Raw genomic sequence first — 15,029 nt, 5'->3', positions numbered from 1 at the left:
ACTGCACTGTAAAGAGCAAGGAGTTTCACTTACCACTAGGTGTATATCATGTCGTTAATTCTCATAAAAAACCTTCTTGAAAATGCCCTCTTAAGTACCACGTCATTACGTTTAAATGTGCGGGCGCAAAAGTTATATAAAATGCTGCCGCTTAAGTCCACCTAAGCACGACACGCCACAAATTAGGATATCATCCCTACCATCTGGATGTGTGGCGTTCCTCTACAGTGCGGTTTTCAAGGAACTCTTTCTTCCACGTTCGGTGTATCCGGGACGAAACGACGGTACCTTTAAACACCGTCCTTAAGGGCCGGCAATTATTGATCTGGTATTGCAGGAGCCGCAATGGTAACCCGTACGCTCGTTCGTCCTCCTTCTCCATAAAAACGTCGAACTACTAAAATTCATTAAATTATTATTTAAATTATATTAAAAAATAAAACTCGCTATATAACTAATTCTCCTAAGACTCACTGAGCACAAATTCAAGAAATATATAAGAGCTTCTTTGACAAAGAAGGTACTCTAGTATAGTATATGTAGGATAATGATGTTCTTGTCTGGTTCTGCACAGGCCACCTATAATTATATAATATTATATTGAGTAGTCTGAGTTGTTATATGATTTAATATATGGGCTAGGAGTTTCTTATGAGTTCTTCTTCCCATGTCAAAGCCTATTTACGAACTGAAGTAGCTTCATGATGTTTACCAAGTGTTGTTGCAATATGTTATGTTACTGTAAGAAAATGGTATATATGGCAAAAACACATATTTCTATTCTATTTATTTCTCCATATTTTTAAATATTTTTCCTTACTCTTTACTGGTTTGTAATAATTAAGTTCATTATAATTTTTTAAATTTTTTATAACACTAAGAAGACTATGTTACTGTTAAAATTATTTTTCTCTCTTTTAGGTACTTACATTCTGCAGTCGAACTCCATTTTATATTTACGAATATTGAACTCTTACAACAACATATTTTTTTAAAACATAAGTGAACACTTGTTCCTGTTATTAATTATTCTCCTCAATAAATTACACATGAATTACATACTTGTTTCAAGAGAGTTGTAGCGCTCGCTAATCAATCGTCTTAAACAGCATAGACTTACAATATACTAGCCTATATACAACCAGGCAGCCCGTTAATGCGCGACTAATTCTGATTGGTCATATTTGTGCGTTATTTACTGGTTTAATATTCAAAATGCTAAGGTCTGGCAAGCAAGGCTTACTCTTTACGACTTGGCAATGAAAATCGGTTACAAAAATAGATTTGCTTTCCTTTTCGTATCTTGCTGTTAGAGATGTTCTCTCTCGCTAGTATATTGTAAGCTTATAAACTTACAACTTACTTAGACTTACAACTTACAACTTAGACTTACAACTTACTTAGACCAAAGAATTGAAACAATAAACAATGACAGAATATTGTCAATAAAACTCCCCCGACATAATGTACGATAAGAATTTATGGCAAATGAAATACGAAATTGTTTTCCATTATGGTTTTCTTACCTGAAATGTGCGATATATAATTTGAGATACAGTGGCACTTTCTTAGATTGACATAATATTTTGTTTTTCATTGAGTTTATGTTCTTCTTTGGTGTTACTCTGCAACAACAGCTAGTGTATCTCGTGCCAATTAACAATATATATGAATGTAAATTGGCGGCAAACAGGTCGAACGGACAGCGAAACAGGGATAGCAGATAGATAATATTATATGAGTGAGAGAGAGCGATCCATTATTGGCACGAGTTATACCAGAGTTAACTTGAGCTATATAAAAAATTAAAATAATTTCATGGCTTTAATATTTTCGCTCAAAAGTTATGTTATTATGTTGCTAGTGAAATTACTGGGCAAACGAGACTTACCATCTTATATGTCAAGGTGGATTTTTTAAGAATCCTGAGTGGCACTGCATTGTAACGGACAGCGCGTATCTATTACCATCAGCTGAACGTCCTGCTCATAGCATTGCTTTTTTTTATAAAAAAATACAATGGAGTCTCGGTAATAATACTGGTACGAAGGTTACCCGTTAAATTCGTTCAATTTAATAACACAATATGAAATTGTTAAAATTTCAAATGAAAAACTCAAGCGCTTGTGATGTTTGAAATATGGTCCGAGCTTGAATAATTAAAAAAGTTTTATACAAGGGACGAGGATGGCTGATTAGAATTGGACTAAAATTCTTTCACTTTCAATCAATATTAATTTACATACTTTGAGAATATTACTAGGCGACATAACACTAAAATTTAACTTAATCATAATTTAAAATAGTTTTTTATCAACAATAGTACAAAATCCCACGGCTCGATTCAGTTTTTTAGTTTGTGTTTTTTTGATCAAACTAATTTTAAATGAATGTTAGAGAGTATTTATTGTTTAGCGATAGGTTGCCTATAAAAATTTGGCTGCAAGTACCTGTAATTTATTTTAGTATAATTAGTTTTCTGATGTAAATTGGACCCATATGTTTTTTTTTAATAAATTGTACTTCATTTTAAAGGAAATTATCTCAAGAGTTAAAAAAAAATATGGTTGCCAGCTCTCCGTCAGCTGCAACATAAATGTTGCCAGGTGTAAACAGTTACATTATTGTTCATAGTTTGTAGTCATCTATTTTTGTTTTATAATTTTAATACAATTTTTAATGGGCAACCTATCTCTTATACATTGCATACTCCCTAAAGGTTCATTTATAACTAGTTTCGTGCAGAATCAAGCGGTGGGATCTTAAAATACAAATACAAGTAATAGACTGAATTATTTGTATTGCGAATATAAAGGTATTTCTAAGTCAATAAAGTATAGGGTCCGGATAAGTAATCAGCAACATATCATTATTTACTAAAACCTTCGAAACACGTTGCATCTTACCGTATAAGTATTATTCAGATTGGTTCAGTAGTTTTTGCAGGACAATTGATCAAAAATAGTATAAATTTTGACTCTTGATAATTAAAACATAAACAGTTTGAATCAATAATTTGTAATCCATGTTAAAGTGTTATTTGTTTTAGCTTTATACACTTCTTATTTTTTTTAAACCTTCACTATGCCAGTTGGTGTCAGCCAACATAGGTTTGTAACTACATACATAGTTATAGGTGAGATGTGCTTGAGTCGCACGCGCGACAGGAGGAGGCGAGAGGCGAGAGCTTATTTTATAACTTTTTAGTGCATATTATATCTGTTGTTTTTGTATAGTGTCTTTAACGTCGGTTGTTTTTTTGTTAAAATTTTTGGTTAGTAAATATAGTTTTCGATAATTTCCCTTACAATAATTTTTATCTTTAATGCTTACCAAATATTTGATAAATCTAAAAATTATTAAGTGCAATTATATATTTTCATTAATTTATATCGTATTTAATGCTGTTTTACTTAGAATTGGAACCTTAAATAATTAATCCAATATAAAATTGCTATAAGGCATAATAATTTGCTTTTGTTTCGAGCTCTAATAAGTTTGAACTGAATGAGAAATCACTCGAGTGCATCGGAATAAATCTGCATTCACTTAATCGAGACGGATCAAGCCAGAGCCCGTGTAAAACAAAACTAATAAGCTGCATTGTATTCGTAAGGTTCACGAAGCCCCGCCTCATCGTTACTCCACTGCAGAGTACTCTTGGTCGTAATTTTGTTTTATCTCGACGGTTTTGAAGGAAAAGTTTCAAACAAAAGCTCTATAACAGAAGACTTCGATTTTTGCATGAATGCTTTTTAATGAGATTTCCGTAACTCAAAAGGTAAAAATGGAAATCATATAGGATCAATTTCTTGTCCGTCTGTCCACCTGTCTATCAAGACTATTTTTCTCGGGAGCGCGTGGAGGAATGGAGGTGAAATTAAAACGATCTACGTACCTCCTCAATAACACACAGTCTCATGAAGCTGTGAAAATCAAACTACTAATTTAACGTAAAAATATTTATTTATTCGCAAAAACGTTTTTCAGCATTTTCCGTCGACCTAGAACCTTAAAATTTAGCAAGTAATACCGTATCATACTACAAGTATAAGGAAAAACAGTCTGAAAACTATACAAAAAACTCTTTGCAAGGCACGTCGGTCCAAATTTTGGTTTAAGTTAACCGTGTCATGTGGAGTATTGTATGAAAGGGCTTCATTAGGAGAGACTAAAATGGATTTTTAGTTATTTTTACGACGTAAGGATTTCTATTTATGACAAAATATAAGTATAGGTAAGGTATATGTATAGGTTTGCCCGGTACTTCCCCCAGGGCGTAAAAAGAATAGGGGAGTCCCAGGCCCATGGCTGTCGTAAGAGGCGAATAAGGGCTTCTTAGAAGTGGGAGAGTCACGCTGCCTGCCGTTATGACGTCAGCACAGTCAGGCCAGATTCGTCTGGGTTAATTACCACACTCGCACAGAATACCGGCGTGAAGTAGCGGCTTAGTGCCATACCCTAATGCCCCCATAATATTATATGAGAGCGGCCCGAAAATTGATATTACCCCAGGAGGGTACCGGCTCTACCAGAGCCGGAGAATATCACCGAGCACTCTCGCTCGGGCTGTGGGTGGTGGGCACAGATCCGCGCATGACCGAGGGCAAACGAGGCAGTAACAACACGGCACCCCGCTCCACGCTCAACGTGGACTTTTGCAATATCAGGGGAATTAACTCCAATTTCAACGCCGTCCACCACCACCTTGAGATGCCGCAGCCGGCCTTGTGTTTCCTTACGGAGACGCAGATATCTCACCCTAGCGATACGTCATATTTAACGTACCCCGGGTACAAAATTGAGCACAATTTTTTGCCTCTGGCCGGGGTATGTGTGTAGGTTAGGGAGGATATCTGCTGTAGCCGTCTCGGCAATTTTGAGGGTAGGGACCTGTCTACTCACTGGCTCCGTCTCCGTCCGCATCTATGCGTGTGTCTACAGGTCCCATAGTGGTAACCCACCGACTCTATCTCTACAACCGATCATCTCATGGGCTGCGTTCAAGCGGCAATTGACGATGTGCTTGCACAGATCCCCTTCGCTGAAATCGTAGTCTGGGGTGATTTCAACGGGCACAATGCCGAATGGCTTGGATCACGTACCACAGACTACGCAGGGCGATATGCATAATTTTGCATTGGCGTATGGTCTGTCCCATTTGGTTGAGTCGTCAACGCGGCTCCCGGATGTGGATAGCCACATGCCGTCCTTATTAGATCTTATGCTGACTACACATCCCGATGGTTACCAGGTCTTTGTCGACGCCCCTCTCGGAACGTCCAATCATTGCCTGATCAGGAGTGTAGTGCCTCTCCGACGCCAATGTCGCAGACCACCAGCGAACCGCCGCGTTTGGCAGTACAAGTCAGCAGATTGGGATATGTTGCGTTCCTTTTTTGCATCCTACCCTTGGGGCAAGGTTTGTTTTCCTTCGGATGATCCTAGTGCCTGCGCCGTTGCAGTAGCCGATGTGATACTACAGGGCATGGATATTTTTGTACCAAGTTCTGTATACCGATCGGTGGCAGATCACAGCCCTGGTTCGATGCGTGAGTTAAAGCAGCATCTGACTACAAAAAACAGGCGTATCGAACTTGGGTTGCGGCACTGGGTACAAAGGATCCGGAACTGCAAAGTTCTTAAAAGGAAAAATAACCGTGCCTCCAGATTTTTTTAAGCGGCAAATCGTTCGTGCGAAATCAAAGCACGTCATCTTAATCGGCGAGCAGCTTTCCAGTTACCCGACTGGAACACGCAAGTACTGGTCGTTGTCGAAAGCTGCTCTTGGTAACCTCAACCAGCCGTCCTTGCCACCGTTGCACATGAGGAATGACAACCTGGCCCATCCGACAAAAGAGAAAGCCGATCTCCTGTGCGCTCTTTTTGCCCCCAACTCGACTCTAGACGACAACGGAAAAACACCGCTGACGCGGGATGGTCAGCGGTGTTTTTCCGACCTCTATGCTTGAAGTGTAATTCAGGCATAGTTCAGACAGAAAACTCTTAGGCGAGCTCTGTTTTCGTTGGAAGTCAGGAAGTCGAGCGGACGTGTGCCCCTGAGTTGACGCCGGTGCTAACGCGTTTATTCCGGCACTCCAAAATCATGGAGAGCATAATCAACCGGCAGCTCTTGGTATACCTAGAGGGTCATCAGTTGATCAACGACCGACAGTACGGCTTTCGCCATAGTCGGTCAGCAGGTGATCTTCTGGTATACCTAACACATAGATGAGCTATTGAAAGCAAGGGGGATGGCCTGGCACTTGAAGGCCTTTGATCGTGTATGGCACAAGGTGCTCCTCTCAAAACTTCCATCATTTGGGCTTCCCGAGAGCTTGTGCACGTGGACCTCCAGCTTCCTCACTGGGCGCAGCATACAGGTCAATGTCGACGGAAATTGCTCGAACCCGAAGCCTGTGAATGCTGGAGTGCCACAAGGCTGTGTGCTATTTCCTACGCTGTTTCTTCTGCATATCACTGATATGCTGGACACCTCCAACATACATTGCTATGCTGACGACAGCACTGGTGATGCCGTATACACGGGCCATGCAGGTCTCTCTCGGGAAATCGTCGACCAGTGCCGGGAGGAACTTGTGTCTTCTATCGTGTCCCCTCTCGAGAAGGTCGCGGAATGGGGTTAATTGAACCTTGTCCAATTTAACCCCCAGAAGACTCAAGTTTGAGCGTTTACAACTAAAATAACCCCATTTGTCCTATCACCGCTCTTCGACAACACTTCCCATAAAGCCTCGCCTAGTATCGGAATACTGGTTCTCGAAATCTCAAGCAATTGCCAATTTCGTGGCCATCTGGAGGGCAAAGCCAAATTGGCTTCGAAGAAGCTGGGCGTCATCAATAGACGGCATGGCAATACTTCAAGTCGGCCCACATTCTAGCGCTCTACAAAGCGCAGGTCCGGCCACACATGGAGTATTGCTGTCATCTCTGGTCTGGCGCACCCCAGTATCAGCTAGATCCATTTGACCGCGTGCAACAGCAGCTCGAATATGCTGTGTGAACGGCTGGATCACTTGGCGTTGCGTAGAGACGTCGCTTCATTGTGTGTCTTCTACCTCATTTATCACGGAGTGTTCCGAATAGCTGTTTAACTTGATTCCTACCGCCGAATTCCACCTTCGCACGACACACCACAAGTTAGGATATCATCCCCACCATCTGGATGTGTGGCGGTCCTCCACAGTGCGGTTCTCAAGGAGCTTTTTTCCTCGTATTACAACGCTGTGGAATGAGCTTCCTTGTGCGGTGTTTCCGGGACGATACGACATAGGTTCCTTCAAAAAAAGCGCGTACACCTTCCTTAAAGGCCGGCAACGCTCTTGTGATTCCTCTGGTCTTGCAAGAGAATGTGGACGGCGGTGATCACTTAACACCAGTTGACCCGTATGCTCGTTTGTCCTCCTTTTCAATAAAAAAAAAGGTAGGTACCTAATAATATGTACGGAACCCTCTCTGGGCCGCGTCTGACTCATACTTGTCCGGTGTTTTTATTAACACAAGACAACTTTCATATGACTAGAAGTTTCTGCTTTCAATTGATTCAACACTTTTATTTTTTACGCATTATGAGAATCTTTTGAGATAAGAGGGGAAATGAATAGGGGAATACGAACAAAGCCTATTAATAAGATACGTGCCTTATAATAATAATGGCATCCGTAAGATAGGAATTTCTAATATCTTTATTGCAATAGCTGCTCGTTTTATGAATAGGGAAATTACTGCCGCTGAAATCGTACGCCATGGCAAAGCATTTCATCAAGTCATAAATGATTTTAAATTCAAATCCAAATATTTTTACTTAAAATAGTATTTGAAAGTTAAGAACCACTTTCCCAATCTGTGTTTTCATTCAGAAAGTCATATAAGTTATTGTAACATATACAACACAATTTTTTTTTAACTTTAATTTCATTTTTTTTAGTTTGTTTTGTACAATTTCTGGGATCATGTTGCAAAAGCATATACATCGCCCAACAAAAGACATACTAACTCGAAACTTACTGCAAGGTGTGATGATAAGTTACCCTTATAATAATAAATATTTGCACCGTTTATAATTCTGACATGAAAGAAAAACAAATATGCGGTCATAACTGCAGCATTATTAATAAACCCATCTATAAAATAGTGAAACGACGTCAAACAACGTTTTTCATCCTTGCTCGGTATAAAATATTGTTTACATAACGTGCGCAACTCCCGCGACCAGTGACGCGGCGACTACGGTACCCATACTCTGTATTTCGTAGTCAGACCAGTACGGCAGTCACGCGACGTCACCCGGTGTTCACGGGCTGTTACGCTATGGCACTACGCGGCTATGTTACCCTCGCTACGGTTACTACGCTTTATTTGGCACTCTTCGTAGCGGTCCAAGGACGCGCGGTAAGGATTTCTTGCCTTTTTAGGACACGATTTTTCTAATGGGCATATCATTATTTTTTTTAAACACCGAAACTTGGAAAGTCTACGTTATTTTAAAACAAATCAAATAATTTGATCGTCTTGCTGTGTTTTAATATTAACAAGTGCCTTTTTGTATAAACTTTTAAAATAAGTAACAAAATTAAGCTTAAGGGTTTAAAGTCTCTCCGGATAATGCTCATTATTCAGTCAAGTCAGAAATTATGTATGATAATTATATTTAAAAAAAAGATTCTAAATTCATAATTCATATTATTTCAGTGTTACATTTATTTGATTATGTATGTTATATGTGTCATACATGCTACTAAATCATTTATATAATCAAAATGCAAATTACTAACAAAATAAAGTGTCAATAAATATATTTTCACACAGAAATCTTAAATACTTAAAATCCTTATAATAATACAAATCTTTATTTTATAAGTGAATGAATAATATTTGTCTATAAAAGAAGTATTAATAACGTTAAAAATTATGTTAAACTTCAGAATTATTATCCATGAAGAAATCATCGCTACAAAAACATTATTTATTGAGAGAATTATAAAGCTTATGTTTGAAGAACTTAAGTACAGTTATTTTCTTATTTCAAAATTTACAAAATGTGTAGTTATGTAAAAATTTAAAAATATTTTTTCCGGACGTGTACTCTACAAACATTTTACAAACTATAAATAAAAGAAAACCAATATGATTAAAAATCAAACTCACAAACACTCAGACTGACAAACTCCATAAATAAAATTATTATGACGTCATCTTTCCAGAACTCAATTAAACGTTCTTAATACTTTCAAGTGTGTTTTATTTAAATGTGTGAAAATGGCGTTAATCAGAGAAATACTTTACAAACAGATATGGTAGTTAAATGGAAAGGGATTCCAAATAAACACACTCTCTAAAACTTTGTGAAAAATTATAACTTTAACTTATTTGTTCACTCGAGTTTGAGTTATAATGATGTAAGCTTTCATCTTTATTTGATTGTTTTTTTGCATTGAGTAGGCTCCGAAACTACTGAATCGATTTGAAAAATTATGTCACTGTTGGGAAGCTACACTATCACCGGGTGATAAAGGCTATTTATTATATTACATTTTCTTAAAAAAATTAGGGATCCTAACTAAAAGTCCAATAATGTAACCCAAGTCTTAAATAAATGGTTTTATATGTTGTTTTTCTAGACCTCTAAGGCAACTACCTACCTAACATACATAATTTTATTTAAACAAAGTCTATTACAGATCTAGACTTATACGATGATAGATAGTAACCTATTAAACGAGGTTAGTTTTCGAATAAAGCCTACAGAACTGACACTATTTCCATACAGCCTATTCAAATTTAAAATTTCTGTAACTGAGTTATACTAACGAATGGAAAAAGGTTTCAAATAGAGTAGAATTTTGTACGAAAATCAAATTGATTTAGTGTAAGCCAATTATTGGGGAAAGAGTCTCCATAGAGTATCTAATGTTATATTTTTGTGAGGGATTAATATTTTTAGTATTTTTATTCTGGAGAATCTAGACAAACGATTACTATATACGTTAGTCAGTAAGGAGTACGTAAGTTACATATTTTTTTTTCTCTCAAAAATTTTCAAAAAGTTTTGTCTTATGCCTGACTTGGTATTACACGTTATCTGTTGCAAATTCTCTAAGATACATGCGAGGAAAGCGATGGCTGGTCCATGCGTCATGCTCGTGAACGCTGCTTGTGGTGCCTGGTCGGTCATGTTTTCGGGGATTTTTATAATATATTCTTAAATTGATAATATACCATTTAAAGTTATTAATTTATAACTTTACTTATTTATAGATTTATTTTTAAGATTACAATTTTTTTTTTTCCTTTTTTTGTACCACAACGGCGCCTATTTCTGCCGTGAAGCAGTAATGTGTAAACTAGTGAAATTACTGGGCAAATGAGACTTTACATCTTATGTCTCAAGGTGACGCGCCCAATGGCATAGCCGCTAGGAATTTTTTGTTTTTTCAAGAATCCCTCCATTGTAATAGGCTGGGCGTAACAAGTACCATCAGGTTAACGTCCTGCTCGTCTCATCCCTTTTTTTCCTAAAAAATACCACTATAATAATCCTTTTATGGTCATTCACTTACCGTCAAAAAGAATAATTTAATAGATTGTAAATGATACCCACGTTGAAAATACGTATAACTTTATAAATAAAATAATACCAGTCTGCTCTGATAAATGTTATTAAAAATTATTCCAGACAAAAAGCTTTCAGCATCTCCCGTTTCACAAAAGGAAAATTTAATAATAAAATCTTCTTTCATTAGCTTACGAATATTTTACGGGATTCCCTTGTAATATTTGAAACTTGAAGAACAAACAAAATATCTATCTCACGCTCGATCCCTCTTATAACAGGATATCCCGTTTTATGAAGGACGGAGATGAAATCATAAAACAAAACAGATGAAACGGCATTTTTCACTACTTCTTGCGCCCTATAGTAAACTTAAAACCTTGCCTTTTGCTGAACAAAATACGACTTCTTGTGTATATTGTATCTTTAAAAACATATGATATTGTATCACTTTGAAACGTTAGTGTAAAAAGCCAAGTTGACTCTTGCCACGGTTTTTGGTTTTTGAATTCATATTATGTACCTACCATAGGATATGAGCAAGGGAAGAGATATTTAAATAAAACACTTTTAAACAAATGTAACAAAACTGTGTTCTTACATTATATTTTTGCGTAAAAGTTACATTTTTATTTTAGCTAACCCGACGTTTCAAGAACTTTCCAGATCTCGTTTCCAGGGGGACTGGAGATGGTTTCTGGTGTAAGACTCGCGTGTTTCGAAGAAAATACCTTAGTATCTTTTAAGATATCTTATGTTATAAGTTTAAATATATAATTGCTCGGAATTAGTCTTAATTAGTTACAATGATACATCTACTGCACTTGTTTCTGTTTTCAGTTTTTTATTGTTATCACTTGTTTTTCTTTTTTTTTAACTTACATAAGTAAGTTGAAACTTTTGAGTAATTTTGGAGAATCACTTATCATGGAGTATAGTATCACACACACATTGTATAAAATGTTAATATTTTAGATGGAACCGTGGACTTTCACCACAGACCCCTTCGTTCGATCCTCACCCGCCATGTCTTTTCGGTATTCTAATTCATATGTACGTCTAATCAACGTTTTATAAGATTGGTAACGCTCTTGTGATTCTTCTAGTGTTACAAAAGAGGCTTCGGTGATCACATACCATCAGGTGACCCGGTCGTTTGTTTGTTGTCTTCAATAATACCATTATTTGGCGGTTATTTTTTGCTTAGACTATTATTTAAATAATAATAACTAAAATAAGTATACTACGGTCAAAGTGTTTTATTTATTTTAGGTCTAATAACACACCCTACACAATATTATGTCAAGTCTTAAAATTGAGAACCTAATTTAAAGTTCAGAAATTGTTTGTGAAATTACAGGCAAACACATCGCACATAGCAGCTGTTTAATAATGAAATTAATTAAGTAACCTATCCGGAACATTAAAGTGGGTAAATAACATAATAATATATATTATAATAGAGTAAGCTTATGCCTCCCAATATATATGTATATTGGGAGGTAAATATGAAATCGATATAATGTTATATTATTATGCTTAGTCTGATGAGATTTCATTTTCTTTCCTTTGTATATTTAAATCACAAAGACGGTGGTGGAAAGTTCTTGATAAGAAGAGCTTATAATTGTTTGTTTTTCTCACATAATATCCCTTTTTAATCTCGCCATCCGTAAATCCATTACTAATACTAATAATAAATCCATTACTAATAATAAATCCTTTAATACATTTTGACGTAATAAAATTTTATAAATCAATGTACGCCGGCTGCACGCATGAAAAAGTGTCACGTTCTGTGCGAACCGAGCGTGCGAGCGAGAGAGGAACAAGAGATAGAGAGGCACGATCGGCCTTAGCGTTCGGTTTGAGACGCATCTTGTTCTTTGATTGTTAAAAAAAGTAGCACCGGTCGGCGAGTGCATTAATAATAGGTTATGTTACTAATTTTGACTAAAAAATATAATGACTTACTCTAACGATAGTATAAAAAGATGTATTCTTATGACGTTATTATGTAAAATTTTCGTACGTAAACCGACTTACAGATACCAGGAGACAAACTCAGTTAATACACCTACATATTAGAAGCAATACTTTAATTGTGTATTAATTTATACCTGTTATCATTATTTGGAGGTTAAAAGTATAACCATAGAGTAATTAAGTCCGTGTCATGGCTGAGGTGTGTTTAACTTAGATAATTAACATAAGCGTTGTTATAGTCTCACATCCGGTACGATACTCTCCGTAGCGTTGGGAATATTATGCTCCGTTTATATAGTTAAGGCGTAAGGACATTAAATGAACAAGGATGCTGTTTATGAAGTTTAGGGCGAACATTGATAACACAACTTTGTTTTTAAACGTAGTTTTTAATAAATAGTTTGTAATAATAATATATAATCAACCTAAATGAAAACTCCAAAAAAGCCGTACACAGGAAACAATTATGTCATCCAGGTAGACGAAGGTTTCATATAAATGTTCATTAAATGAAAACTACTGGGCCAAACTATGTAAAATTTTTATAGGACCAAATGGCATCTTTTTCGCATCCAACAAAAGAATTACGTAAATTTATTTATTTATTTTATTTATTTCTTATTAACAAATAACATATTATAGGTAACACAATTATTGTACATACATATTTAAACTGCAGCTCTTTTATTAATTCTTGCTTAGCTTGCCAGAATAATTGTTTGTTTAGCCCAGACATAGCTTCTCGTATGTATACTATATTATTATTGCCTTTTTGTGCGGTGTGAGTATCTGACACAGTAATCTTATTTAGTTTTGACGCCATTATCCATTTTTCTTGAGTATCTTCATCTCTGAGCTCAACTAATAACTTTGAAGGTCGATCACCTTTTCCACGGATTATTTATGTGAACTTGATGCCTTCTGTGGGTTGTTTTATTTTATTTGCTATATGTTTTACCACTTGATTTGCTTCGTCGTAGGTATCTGTACTCACGTTAGAAATCTCAATGTATTTGCAGAGTTTTTGTTGTTCGATTTCTTGTATGTTTGTTCCAAGGCACCTACACGTATTTCAAAATTGGTATTTTTGTTTGTGAGTTCTATATTTTTCCGCTCTAAAGATTTTATTGTTTTTTTAAACATTTCAATGCATTGAACTACTTCGTCAAGCTTAGCACTATGAAACTGTAATGAGTCATTTAGCTCCCTCATTTCCTTCGTAATAGCTTTTTCAACTTCCTTCGATATGTTGCAGAGAAGTTTTTTTGTATTAAAGTTAACCGACTCTTCCTCATTATCGTCTTCAGGCAATAATAAGAAATTCAATAGTAGTGGAACTTCGCCTTGGTGCTTCATTTTGGCATTGCAAACAAGTCCATTCTAAGCTAGGCGTGGCCTTAAAGGCAGCAATTTGTTTGTTGCTGAGCCCTGTACATTTTGTATTTAGATGCACCGTACGTTCACATTTGCCACATTCTACACCTGGTAATACTCTTGTTATTGTTTTACAGCAGTTATCACACTTATTAGCCATTGTTTGCGACTAAAGTACGTTTTTGTGAATCGTTGTAGAAACTATAACTGTCACTAATGGCGGTTAGATGACGACTAAAGATTTTAGATGACCTTAGATGAAGACTGAAATCGGATTATAAAACTCAGAGTAATCGGTGTACATACATAAAAATAATACCGATCGAATTGATAACCTCCTCCTTTTTGAAGACGGTTAAAAACGTTTATATAATATGATAAAAGTTACTATAACATAAATGACTTTCTCAATGATACCACAGATTATAATATGAGCAACCGCCCTCAGGCTATTTACATGATAAATTGAATTGTGTGAATTATATAAAAAAAAGAAACTCGAGTTTCTTGCGGCCATTCTTCTTTTAATCCTCTTCATACACTATAATTTTAGTAACTTTTGGGTGAAAGAGTAACAAATCTTATAAGCTTTTGCGCTTATAATATTAGTAGGATTTTTTTTAAATCTTAATTTATTTAATATAACAATTGCTCTTTCTGCTCTTTTTATTATTAATCTTTTTATTAACGCTCCAACCTTCTGCAGCGCGCACCGCACACGCGTGCTCAACGCGATGTCCGAACACTTAGACCTGTTATCTTGTTCGATAAGTGAAATCACTAGAGCTGCTTATTGTATAGTTTGTAATCAATTAGAGTGATATTATCTACATAGTTAATTAAGTTTTTCTTATACGAAATATGTTTTTCAATGATAGTATTGTTATAACTTTATTTGTTCATTACTCTGTCGCATTAGGTTAACCTAAAACAGGCTTAAGCCTGTAATGATGGATGTAGTGTGGTTATATAAATAACAAAATAAATAAATAAATATATATTAAGGACCTCTGTTAATGTATATATAAATAACAAAAACACGGGAAAGTTAAAGTAATAATTTTTTTTCCTGTTCTTTAGTAGCTGAGATTAGTAG

The 15,029-nt window shown here is 36.0% G+C and overlaps 1 pseudogene; it reads right to left on the bottom strand.

Annotated features, from left to right (window-relative positions):
• Nucleotides 1-2,259: 2,259 nt before the first annotated feature.
• Nucleotides 2,260-13,771, bottom strand: LOC126969171 (uncharacterized; annotated as a pseudogene).
• Between the last annotated feature and the right edge of the window lie 1,258 nt (nucleotides 13,772-15,029).

The sequence above is a fragment of the Leptidea sinapis genome, chromosome 17, assembly GCF_905404315.1.
Source record: "Leptidea sinapis chromosome 17, ilLepSina1.1, whole genome shotgun sequence".
Lineage (NCBI taxonomy): Eukaryota > Metazoa > Arthropoda > Insecta > Lepidoptera > Pieridae > Leptidea > Leptidea sinapis.
Note: the sequence above shows the minus strand (reverse complement) of the source record. Positions and strands in the feature narration are given on the sequence as shown.